The 12,391-nt window shown below is 38.0% G+C and overlaps 1 long non-coding RNA gene across 3 annotated transcripts; it reads left to right on the top strand.

The window, feature by feature from the left end:
- The first annotated feature begins 6,449 nt into the window (after window positions 1–6,449).
- Window positions 6,450–12,169, top strand: LOC112576245. 3 transcript variants are annotated; one of them, XR_003101787.1, is made up of 5 exons: window positions 6,450–6,944; window positions 7,741–7,859; window positions 8,779–8,914; window positions 9,748–9,905; window positions 11,386–12,169. It is a non-coding gene; the product is annotated as an uncharacterized LOC112576245 (long non-coding RNA). The 3 variants fall into 3 exon arrangements; XR_003101788.1 differs by having other exon boundaries at window positions 6,450–6,996; XR_003101786.1 differs by having other exon boundaries at window positions 6,450–7,859.
- The last annotated feature ends 222 nt before the right edge of the window (window positions 12,170–12,391 follow it).

The following is a 12,391-nucleotide window of genomic DNA, read 5'->3' as shown; positions in this document are numbered from 1 at the left end:
CAATTTACAAAAGAAACTTAAAAGTAGGAAACTATTGCAGACAATATTAATTATCTTTCAATTTTTATGGACAGGGGCGTTCTTTCTTAAGGGAAAATGGAAAGTGTTTACTAAAGAATGCACAATCAAAACAAACAGAAATTCTTTGACGTATCTGCCTTAGAAATTTTTTTAAATGTAAGAATTTCCTGTTATAATAAGGCGGGGGTATCATGATTAAAAAGCGAGTACCGTGCACTATTATGGGATATGTTCAAGTAGGAACAGCCTGGCACAAAACAAATGCGAACTGTTCACTGTGACGATGTGGATGGTTGAACACTGCAGCTTGTGAGAGACTGAAAGTAATGAGCGCGAAGGGTTTGCAGTCCTTGTTGTGCTCCCTGCTACTGTCAGTGGGACAACTTTCCTACAGACATTGTTTACAAGTGTCGTTGATCAGAATGAGACAAGATAAAGGAGCTGGCGCCCTACCCATGCAAATGGCGGCAACATGTTGCTTACCGACAACCAATACAATAATCAACTACCAAAAATACTCTTAATCAAATAACTCTTACCTGAATGCATGTATTGCACACTTTACAAAGTCCATTTCTACAAATTAAGAGGTAAAACTTCTTCAACTGTTCTTTGCTTTCAAATAAAATGAACTGCTTTAGTTATCTTCAACAGCAAACGAGCCAGGAGACAGGAAAGACAATTTCTTCTCCCTTTTAGGGAAACTGCAATAACTGAGATCGTCCTATTTATAGCCTACATGTGTAGATAAATGACAAATCTTTATTGATGATGGCAACAGAAAAAACAAGAGTTATGCTTTTTGACATCTAGCTCTCGGACTACATAGCAGAAATTTTTTTAAAAATACATAAATTCGAAACATGGCGATAAGAGGCATACAGAGAAATTATAATAATTAAGTACAAACATGGTGATTGATATGTGAAATGACAGGTGTGTTTAATTGGCATTGACTGGCAACATGCGCTACATGTTGCGTTGCGTTATCTTTAACGGTGTTTAACGGTTTTAAAGGCGACATTTATGGAGATAGTAGCTCTAAGCTAACACCTCACATCAACAAGCTAAGGGAAACAATCCCTGTAAGCGTCTGTATTTTTTATTATTATTGTTGTTGGATTGTTAGTGTATGAGGTATAATTTCACATTCAGAATACTGTCACTACACATCGGATATATTCTGCATTTTGTCACTTGGTTTAGTCCCACCTTGTGATTTGGCTCGTTTCCACCCTTCTCCCCCCTCGTTCGTCATAGGTTGCCCCTGAAAAGTGTTACCAACCAATTCTGTGGTTTACGATGTAAAACCATTTGAAGCCCCGACATTTAAAATTCACCCCTATTTTTTCGTAATTAAAAAAAATGTTACAAATGAAGAATTATACTATTTCTTTTGAATTTTGCAAAAGCACGTCTATCATGCAAGAGGTACTTGAGAAGCAAATTTATCAAACATCTATACCATGCATACCATATCTATTTAAGCATTTTGTGATTAAGACGGCACACACACGGTCAGCTTTTACAGTAGAGCAGAATTTGCAGAGCACACTTCCCCCATGATGAGGCAAGCTAAATGTGTTGTCCATGAAAGATTACAAATGAACCAACAGCTTACATGCAATGAAGAAACACAAGAAATAGCACATGGGTGATACTGTGGCAAACATGAATAAACAGTATAGACAAAGTGAATTCAGGAGTGAGCAGAAGAGTTCACTATATTATAAACTGTATTTTCTGAAAGAAAAAAACATTGTCATGGTAGCTGACAGCCACAAAACTTTCTCTCAAATGCTTGGTGCTTCCATTTTCCTTTCATTTTTGGCAATTCCATCGCAGAGGAGAATAGCAATCCAGGATCAAAACAGTAAAAATTGTAAAGTCAAATTTTGTCCTCAAAATATTTGCCTCACTGCAGTAGCTTCCCTTACAACAGACACCTGTGCCATGCATAACTTGTTACAGTTCTAACAAACATAATTCTAAAAAAAATACTTTGTAGATGAAGGAAAAGTCTCAAAACTGTGAAGAGTTACAAATCTACCTGAATACATAATTATTTTCCAGCTAGGCTAATATGCAAAGTATTGTAACTGCGCCAACGACTCTCAACGCCTGAGATCGAGATTTTGGCTTTCGACCCCTTACTCTGATCGTCAATATTGGCCATGTTGTTGAGTCCCTGCCAAGCTACTCGGATGTTACCTGTAGCAACTGAGACTCGATTTTTGACTTGTGCTTCACCTTGACCCAACGGATAGCATCATGGACCTCTCTATGTACCAATCTTCTGTCGTGGGCGGAACCCGTGAAGAACACATGTTTCTTTTTGTTAAGCACTGCTTTTAGGCCCTTGGTCACCCAAGGTTTGTTGTTAGGATAAACATAAACTGCTTTGATGGAACGGTGCAATCTACACTTTTTTTTTTACTCCTAACTTTTACTCCTAACTGTGTGTTAAATGTCTGTATGAGTATGTATGTCTGCCCTTGTGAGCGAAGACAAATTTCTGTCCTGGGTCTCCTCGACAGATAATAAAGTCTGTTTTGATTTGATTTTTTTTTTTAATTTTAAGTGAGCTGGACAACGTGTCCATCAACGTCACGAAACTGTCAAGAAGAAAGTACAGCAAACCTGTATTGTAAGTCAACTGTATTGCATGGTAGACAAGAAACATTAAACAAGAGACAGCAAACTGCAGCATAACAGTGAGGATGGTGTAGAAGTTCAAGACATTGGGCAGTCGCCGTTCTTTTGACAATGTCTTTAAAGGCTGACAAAAAGTCAGAGGTTCAATACATTATGTGACTTTGCTGTCATTCATTTACCTAAATAATCAATATACGAAGTAACAATTTACTTGACTAAGCAGTCATCCGCCTACCTAAATAACCCATAACAAATTATCTGACTGAGTAGTCATTCGTCTACCTAATTAACCCACAGACCATGTAACAAACCCAGACAACCATAATCTTTGCAAATGATAATGCACAATTTGTACTTTGTAAAAAAATAAACCCCACTCCTCCATAGCTGTTCATTCAAACATGCATTCCCTGTCTGCACTCATCTCGCACCGAGGTCAGTCTAGTGGTGCAACAGTTTAGAGTTGATCATGAATAAAGATAAATGGCTGTCCTGGTGTTTAGCTTTCATCTCAGGCATGTTGTTTTCATTGTCTGCATGTTTCAACTATTTACAAATTGGTTCCTCTATGGCGTTAGAGCCTTAGTTACTGGCTTTATGATGGTTTACCTTAGTTACTGCATCTTTGATGTCAGAGCCTTAGTTACTGGCTCTATGATGTTAAAGCTTTAGTTACTTTTCTTTCTTGTTCACACATGCATGTACACATGAATGTACACATACACGCGTTCACACACACACACACACACATACAGCCCCTTGGAGCAAGAAATAAACAACAAGCATCCAGCCAACAAAAGCCCCTGCAAGGTAGCCTGTGCGTCCGAAAACTTAATACCATCCCTATAAAGGACACTCTGGCTGTAGCAAGGATCAAGCATTGAGGGCCACGATCTTAAACATTTGAAGTGTGGTAACCAGAGTGCAGCGGCCCTGCTTGATGATGTTACAAACTGTAGACAAAAGAGGAAGGTTTCTGGTGTCAATGATGCCCGCACACTAGACTAAATACTGACCTTTCAAAGGGCAACAAATAGTTTGGGTTTTTTTCCGGATAATTAGGCTTGCCAAAAAGTCCACTTAGTTTTTATACAAATGCATTACATGCATGATGATAATCATTTTCTACATAAACCTAAGCTTTTGAATGCTTTACTTTTATAACCATGATATTGACACATTAAGTATAATGTCTCTCTTAAAGAAGAAAATAGCATCAACCTGAAGTTGGGAGGGTGGTTTTAACACTATAACATCATGATGAATATTAATCTTGCACAAATGTAAATAACGGAGGTGATACAAACTTAATCAAAATACAAGGACATATATATATATATATTATGTCAACTCAATATGTATTAATTTTTTGACTACAATTTAAATTCTTATGGGCTTAACTGATTGTAAAGATATTTTAATTTCCATTTTACTAAATATGTTTGCAAATGGCATTTTCTTTTCGCAGCAAAGTATGAAAAGGCCTGGTGAAAAGGAAAAAAATACACCTGTCCATCAAAGCATTGTCTAAATATAGACTTGAACTTCAGAAAAATTTGAATCACATGGGTTTTAATTCTGTAAGTCCCCCTCAATCCAGAATGTGTCATTGATTTCACAGCAGGCTCAGATGCTTTTGCTATGGTGTCAGGTTCATGTGTGAGTTCTTTTGAACATGAAAAAAAATCATCTTTCCTTTTTTCTTTTTCATAGCACATGGACTTCAATAGACTCTACAATCTCTATTTCCTCATCAGCCACCTCGCTTAAATCAGTTGCAGACTGATTATTTATTAGCAAAGCTGTAGTTTTCATTTACCATCGTGTCGCGTGTCATACTTTGGTTCTAGGCCTTTCTCTCAGCGCTTGGGGATGCTCCTATATTAGAAAGGTAGCTCGCAGCAGACGACGGTTGACGTCTTGTTTCAAACTTGTTTTATCCGGTGCGCGGGAAAAGTCAAGGTCTTCTTCTGCTGACGATAGCAGCTCCTGACGTCATGTTCTTGCTACGTCACGCGACGTCTGCTTGAGTGTTGTTTGCTGCTTGCTGTAGCTATGGGGGTGCACTGTTCTTGGTTATGGCTTTGGTGTCGTGGGCGCTGGCTATTGTTTGCAGCCCCTGGGACACACGCAGGTGTGAGGGTTAGTAATTATGTGGTGACCCCAGAGCGTATAGCGTCTCTCGAGGTGTTCTTTTTCTCATCAAGGCGCTGAGAGGAGCGGAAAGTTTTGGAGAGAAAGCGGTTGGAGACCGTGCCAATAGGCAAGGTACCATGTGTACACTCAGCCACGACTGACCACAAGACCTTACTGAGAGGCTGGTTCTGATGTTGAGTTGAAGCCAGCAGTGACCGCCGGGAGTTGTGGAAAGTTCAGGAGCTGGCGGAAATAAAGTATTCAGCTGAGTGTGCTTCCGATTCTGTTGTGGAGAGCGGGTGACCGCTGGACTTTAGCACAAGCCATGTGGGTGAGTTGCGTATTGCACGTCCTTTGTATGCGTGTGTGCGTGCTATGCGTACGTGCCTTGTGTACCAATATATATTCTCCGTTTTTATTATGTGTATTCGTGTTGTTTTTTTTTTGTGTGTTTTGTTTTTACTTTTTGATTAAATTTCTTATTTGTTTGTTCTATTCCTCTTTGTTGTGGTCTTCGTTTATCAAAGGTTCGAGAGGTAAATCGCATACCGCCTCTGGCTGTGCGAGTGGTCGCAAGCGTGCTTCTGGAGACACTAGGGGTGATACGCGACACATCGTTTCAAATACCATTAGGCAGATCCATATTGATGCGGAGATGGGATATGCCTTTCAATATCTTTACAATCAACTAAAAATTCCTTGTGAAAATTTGAATATGCTTTTTCTTTTGCATCAGTTTTCAACCTGCTCTTCTTCACTATACACAGGTTTAGAAACTGTAAATCATGTAGTGCAGGTCCTGAAAAAGTAGAGATATACAATGTTATCTCATTTGAAATAATTTAAGAACAGTTTACTGATACCGCATTATCAAGACACTGTATATGAAAAGTGCATTTAAAAAACAAAAATAAAGTCGAACTTACAATTAATACAATGTAACTGAATGTAGGATCAATACCTTTCACATCCTATCATTGTCTACAGGAAAACGCACTATTAATATGCATAAGAAAAAAAATTCTTTGCATACACTCAGTATTTGCTTCAAACTGTTGGTATTTTCTATACATTGTTAATAATGTACTCAAAACAGTGCAAAACTGTTCAGCCTGTATACTTACCACCAACATTAGGGATTATTTCCTTTACATTGTCTGAAATGTCATCTGACATCAAGTCCCACAAGACCTCCAGGCAGACCGGATCAAACCAATTATGATTAAATAAACTTTGTCTACAAATTTAAGTAAAAAAGCAAAACAGATAATGGAAGAAAGTAGCTAGTTTCTAACTCTAAGCTCTATTTTTATCCAGGTATGAAACTAAACTAAACAGTCACTAAACGATTTGCAGTCTTGTGCATATTTATTTCACGGGAATTATACACATAAATATCAGGGATAGATGAAGGAACATCCAATTTTTCTTTGCCACCCATTTCAAGTACACTATCGTCCTGATAACAGAGCGCATGAAATGTGTTCAAAACAACATTGTTACAAAAATCAAGAAGATTTAAATGTAACACGCAAGAGCTGATGAGAACTTAGTCTCGTGATAGCTGTGAAGCGTGATTGGTTGTGGTATGTCATGTGGTGTAACTGGCCAATTGAACGCATGCTGCCATGGGAAAAACGTCTACATACGGGATCTAGATCCAAGTTCAACGCTTTTCGCTAGAGACTCTCGGGGAGAAGACATCAAAGTGAGTTCACGGCTCAAGTCTTCGCTTCCTCGTGTTTCACCATTAAGCCTCAGACGAAAAACAATCTTGAGGAAATAAAGACACAACCCAGAGAGCGATTAAAGTCCGCACAGACGTACTTGCGCGTACAAGGAGAGCAACTTTTGTCGTGGCGAACTAACGACGTAACGGAAAAGTTGTTCTGGCCACCGGAATCGGCACTGATGTTCATGCGAGGAAACTTCAGCATACTGGTGACAGTTCAAAGTGCACAGGGTGCACGGGACGATTCTTCTTACAACAGAAGACCGAAGTCATAGACTCATAGTCATAGAACACTATTTCTTCTGAGCGTCGAGAGAGTTCTTCATACGGCGAGAGCCATTGGGCGAAAGGAAGTGACAGTTTTATGTGTCCAAACACTCCACACAGCAAAGGCGCTTAGGTGAAGCTAAGTGGCGTGTGTTGTTGTACGGGAAAAGTGGTTGTGCAGTGTTGTGAGTGTGGCAGTTAAGAATAGATTTGACTCATTAGTTACCTTTAGAATTAAACAGTATAGTAAGTGTTAACGGGACAACCTAGATAATTAGCCGAGTTAGGGAACCAAGTCATTTCTAAACTTGCCTGTTCTTGTTGTATTCCCTTTATCATTTAGTTATTTTAATAATCTTCTCGTTGATTAATAATAATCTTCTCAAATATACTAAATTGCCTCGAGTTGTTATTTGAGGTGATGCATGGTGGGGGCTCCACAAGTTAATTAAAAAGTGTAAATCAGCAATTTAGCATAGATGCATGCTGTAAATGTCGATTTGTGATTTGATGGCGGTAGCGACAGTGTGTTAGGCCTGGGGGCAACGGAAATCATACCTCTACCATCTCCACGGGCTCCTACCCCAGAGTTCACGACATTGTTATTAAATCATGTCTCCTTATGATGTATATTTGTTTGTGCTTCATTTTCTTAAAATTTCCTATATGGATGATAGTTTTTTAATAACATTTTATTTCTATGGCATCATAACATTGCATACCAGAAAAGTAAATTGCAGTCAGTACAATCATGTCAGCTGAACAGATTGCTTGCTATGTTTCCGTCATTCACCATAATTCCTTGAGTATACAAGTTGGACATAAGCATATGCAGTCATAATCTCAGTCAAAAGTTTAACCCACTCTCATGAAGGCAATAAGTTGGCCTTTCTGGGAAGGGTTCATGAATGATAGATTATTTTTTTCAGCACACAAAGATGGCAGCAGACTGGCCACCAAGTAAGGTGACAAAACATGTGAAGGAGGGAACTCTGCCAGATAGGTGTACCTGGAGTCTGCATGATGTTTGCACTTTTGGTTCAAAGGGGTACTTTTATACCGTTTGTTCATTGTTATATATATATTCATAGGTTGGATGTTGCATCAGCCTGGTTAATATTGTTTTGGTCAGTCTATTGATACAGTTTAAAAGTATTCTTATTTATTTTTTTAAAAAAAGCTTTGGGATATTTCAGTGTCTTTCAATAGACCTTGCTTCGGATTTATTGTGGTTACAGACTGGAACATATAGCCATTGACCATTAGCATCTAAATGCTCCGTAGTCTCAGTGAACAGACTGATTTTTCATGTAAAATTTGCACAGTATTGTGTGGCAAAACAGTGCATGTCATTATTCATGATGTATTTTATAACTTGGAAAAGAAATTACCTTTTCAGATGAGTATTTGGTTGTTAGACAAGCAGTTCTTAATAGCTATCTTGAAATCCAAATCTTGAAACAACAGATGTTTCTTGTTTGAATTAAAGAATAACAGAGATCAAGGAATTCATAGGTTTGGAGAACACCTGACAAAATCAGCACAGATTTCCATCATTGTAATTTTTCGAAAATGCCCGAGTACTGTTAATGGGGCATCTGTATGAGTCCAGTAATTAGAATTTTTTGTGGTCTGGAGCCATGAAATGAGATTGGCCATTTAACACGGCAATTCCAGTTCATCCTTTCATCAGTTCATTTCAATTTTTCATGAGGGTAACATTGATATTATGATTGGTATAGTATAGGAATTATTTATTATTTTATTCTTCAATCTTTTACATAAGAAATTCTTAAATTTTCAAAACTTAAATGCGCACTTCTTAATATTTGGTATGCTTGTTAATTATGTTAGGGCGAGACAGCTCACAAAAGAAAGACTACTTTAGATCTCAATCAGTACATCCAGCAGCACCACCGCCAGACTGACTACAACCAAAAGTGATAAACAACCTTTTATGCCCACAGGTGAATGCACTAACAACCAGAATATTGACATTATCATGTGAGCACCCCAATGGCCAATGCTCTGCAAAGAGTACAAGAGAAGACAGACCTCAAACTGCAGCGGTAGAAGGTGGTATCCAGGGAGTGTCTAATGAAGGTAATGCAGACAATTTTATATTATGGCTTTCTTTTCTTTTCTTTTTGGTTTGCCTATTCCATTTTGTTGTGAATTACTTTTCACAATCTGATGTCGCAGATAGTGCTGGTTATACTAGAGTTACATACTGCTTCACAACCACCATTGATAGGCTTTGTTCACCCATAGTCAAAGTATTTAAAAGTGAATTGTCCACTTTCAATCACAGTGCAATATTCATGCCGTTGCAGCATTAGTCCAGCATATTCTCAAACAAAGGACATACTTAAAATTGATTCTGCAGGAAGAAAAAGATATCCTGAATCATTTGTCTGCTCTGATAAGCAAAGACAAACCTGCTCCAGCACTCTGGCAGGAACTGTTAGAGCTGCAAGGATGCCTTAATGATGACTCATCAATTACATGATTCATTATGACAGTTAAATTGTAAATCCTGTTTCAAAAGGTTTCAGCCTCACAACTTTTATGGTTAGTGGAGAATGAAACATTAGATGTCAGCTTTTTGTGAAAGAAGTGCCCGCTGTTTTATTTTCCCAATTTGTTTAAGGCAGGGATGCAATGAGAGCATCCAAGTCTCAGGCTAGCAACATCATATGGTCTGACCCTGCTAATGCAATAAATAATGTTTGACCAAATATCGCAGACTCTTGGAAGAAAAAAGTTTTTTGGTGTAGGCATGCAAATTTTGAGCATTTTGCATATGGTTTAAGCTTAACTAGGTGTTTTGTGAGCACAAATAATCAAAGCCATGTATATTTTCTCTACACCCTTTTGCCTTTGATATGTGGAGTATATTTGACAGATGCGTTTACTGTTTTCGAATGCGTTTGCAGATCAAAAACCTCTCTTGTGTGGGTGGTACGGATGCAAAGCATTGCCTGAAAAGAATCATGCGGCGAATCTTGACCTACAAGGTTTTATAACTCTTAAGGCCAAAGAGGAGAAAAGTGTGCTTTCAAGGGGCTTTCAAAGGTGCAGACAATGATATGCAGTAAGTGATGATGTATAAATATTAGTATATATTATTATTAAGTTACAGATATATGATTTGTTTTATATATATATTTTGAACCAAAAAGGAGAGGTACTGATATAAGTGCTTATTTTTGTATAATATAAATTTTCACTTTTCATTGTTAGCACCACAGTTCAAAATTTTTTTAAACTCTTGTCAGAATTAGTTGTGCTTCCATGTGTGAAACTTCCTTAAAGACACCTGAAAACAGAAAGACATGGGTAAGAAGCAAAAGCACCATAGAACTGAAACAAGATGTGTGGTGTGAGACTTCTTTTAACTGTAAAACCTTCTTTAATTGTGACTCTTCACGACGAAATGAGTCTTTAGTCGGGAATTTGAGATTTGCTAAATTGCATATTTTTAAAAAGTACAGGTTCTGAACAAGCGGCAGCGTTTGGGGGTGGCAAATGGGGCTGCCGCCCCAGGCCCCGCTCTCTAAGGGGTCTCGCGCTTCAGCCCCTAGGTCATCTTTATGACTTATTGCATATTAAATAATTTATTGCTGTGTTAAACAAGTTGTGAAAAAAAACTGACGTTCAGAAAACACTTCTAAGTTCTAATTAAGCAAGTTATTGAACCCATATCTTCACGTTAAACCCGACAATAATAAGAAGCAGTTTATTAAGTTATCGTCACCATATTATTTCGCTTTAAGAAAAAACCACTTCTGTCACAAACGGTGGGAAAGGTTACGAACAATTAAAACACTAAATTCGTGCGTTATTTCGCGAAATTGATCCAGCCTATCTAACTATATATAAATCAGTGCTTTCGACACCATATCAATAGGGATATTGATACACGTACTCCATTACCCCGGCCCCGCGTGGATGGTCGGCCCCAGGCCCCGCGTATTCCTAACGCCGCCTCTGTTCTGAACTTTCTTTTGATACGAAAGTTGTTCTTCTTGTCCTAACATTGAGTGAGTTATAAACGTTTGAAGTGTGAAAGTACGGTGGCGTCCATTTTGAGGAAAGTGGGTTCAAAGATTAGCGTCAAGATGGGTGGCCAGGTTTGTTTACTCCTAAACTTTTGCAGACAAATCGTTTGATTTTTTTAAATATTTGAATCGTTTTTCAAAGAAGTGGAACATACAGACTCTGGGCTTTCTGGCAAGGTATCTCACGATGGGGCTATGACAGGGAAACAGCGTGTTAATTGCGTTTTTGTTCTGCAGAAATTGGTACGGATCGCAGTAGGATACCTCGATTGAAACGTATTTTAAGTCAATTTCTAACTTAGCATAACTTCTAACTTAACATAGCAGTGTATTTTCCTGATAGTTTAATAATCAACGAATCTATTTTTACAGAAAAAACAAACTGTACAAAACTGACCCCTAATCACCTTTAGGGGCCTCTAGCACAAAACTGCTCCACGTGACTTAAGACTCATTTCGTTGTGGAGGGTCACAATTTACAAATCCCAATTTTCCCATTTTCATTATCTTCAGAAGCTGTACAGAAGAACAATGGGTGCATGGAGGCTTCAGATAACATCATCGAAAAAAGCGGCAGCAGAAAGAGTTGGGGTAGAAAGCAGAGGAGAGAACCAAACTGAATGCTAGCATATTTCAAGGAGGTGACAACTGTGTTTGTGTGCCCTGTGAATTTTCTGGAATTTACTGTACTGTTATGGCAGAATTGTGTAGCTACGTTTCCTCGTTGGAATTTGGCGTGCTGAACTACTGTTTATACATTTTATTCATTTTTGGAAAATCATCTTGGATTATCCAGCTTTTTGCTGCGCTGTATCAACCTCTGTATACCAAACGATTGTGTGCTAATTCCCTCTCCCTCCCCCCAACCCCGCAACCAGTTCATCACCTATTTTCTGATGGGAAAAAGAGACTTGCAAGAAACTGAAATTAAAAACTGTGACATCGTTATTATCCTCATCTTCAGTTAAGGCCAGGCACCTGAGGTAAAAAAAAAAATTTATGTTTTATGGGATAGCACAGATTTTTGTAGTCACCTTAATTTAAAAAAAATTTGGTTTGCACATCTGTACTACACTAGTTGCCCCTCCGTATTCGCGAAAAACACACTCTTCTTTCAAAAGGTTTTAGGATACTTAACTGTTTCTTGAACCAGAGCCTGATCTTCTAGTATTGTACATAGCTCTATTTCTCTCTCTCTCCTCTTTTGAGTGTGAGAGAGAGACATGAACTGACTTTTGTATTACACCAAAGAATGGCTTTCAGGTCTTGCAATTATTATTACATAGATTTCTAGAAAACTTGGAACATTAACATTAACGGTGTATGTTATCAGCACCTTAAAGAGTCTTTTTAAGTTATCTAAATACGCCAGATAGGCATCAAAATTAACTATTTGATTATTTATTACTTAAATAGTAATACATGTATCTCAGAAAATAGAGAAGACCAAAGATTCATAAATGATACCTTATTTTGACCATACATGAGAAAAACTAATGCATTGATGACTATCACTAAG

The sequence above is a fragment of the Pomacea canaliculata genome, linkage group LG11 (assembly GCF_003073045.1).
Source record: "Pomacea canaliculata isolate SZHN2017 linkage group LG11, ASM307304v1, whole genome shotgun sequence".
Lineage (NCBI taxonomy): Eukaryota > Metazoa > Mollusca > Gastropoda > Architaenioglossa > Ampullariidae > Pomacea > Pomacea canaliculata.
The sequence above is the reverse complement of the archived record's forward strand: the minus strand, read 5'-3'. Positions and strand labels throughout refer to the sequence as shown.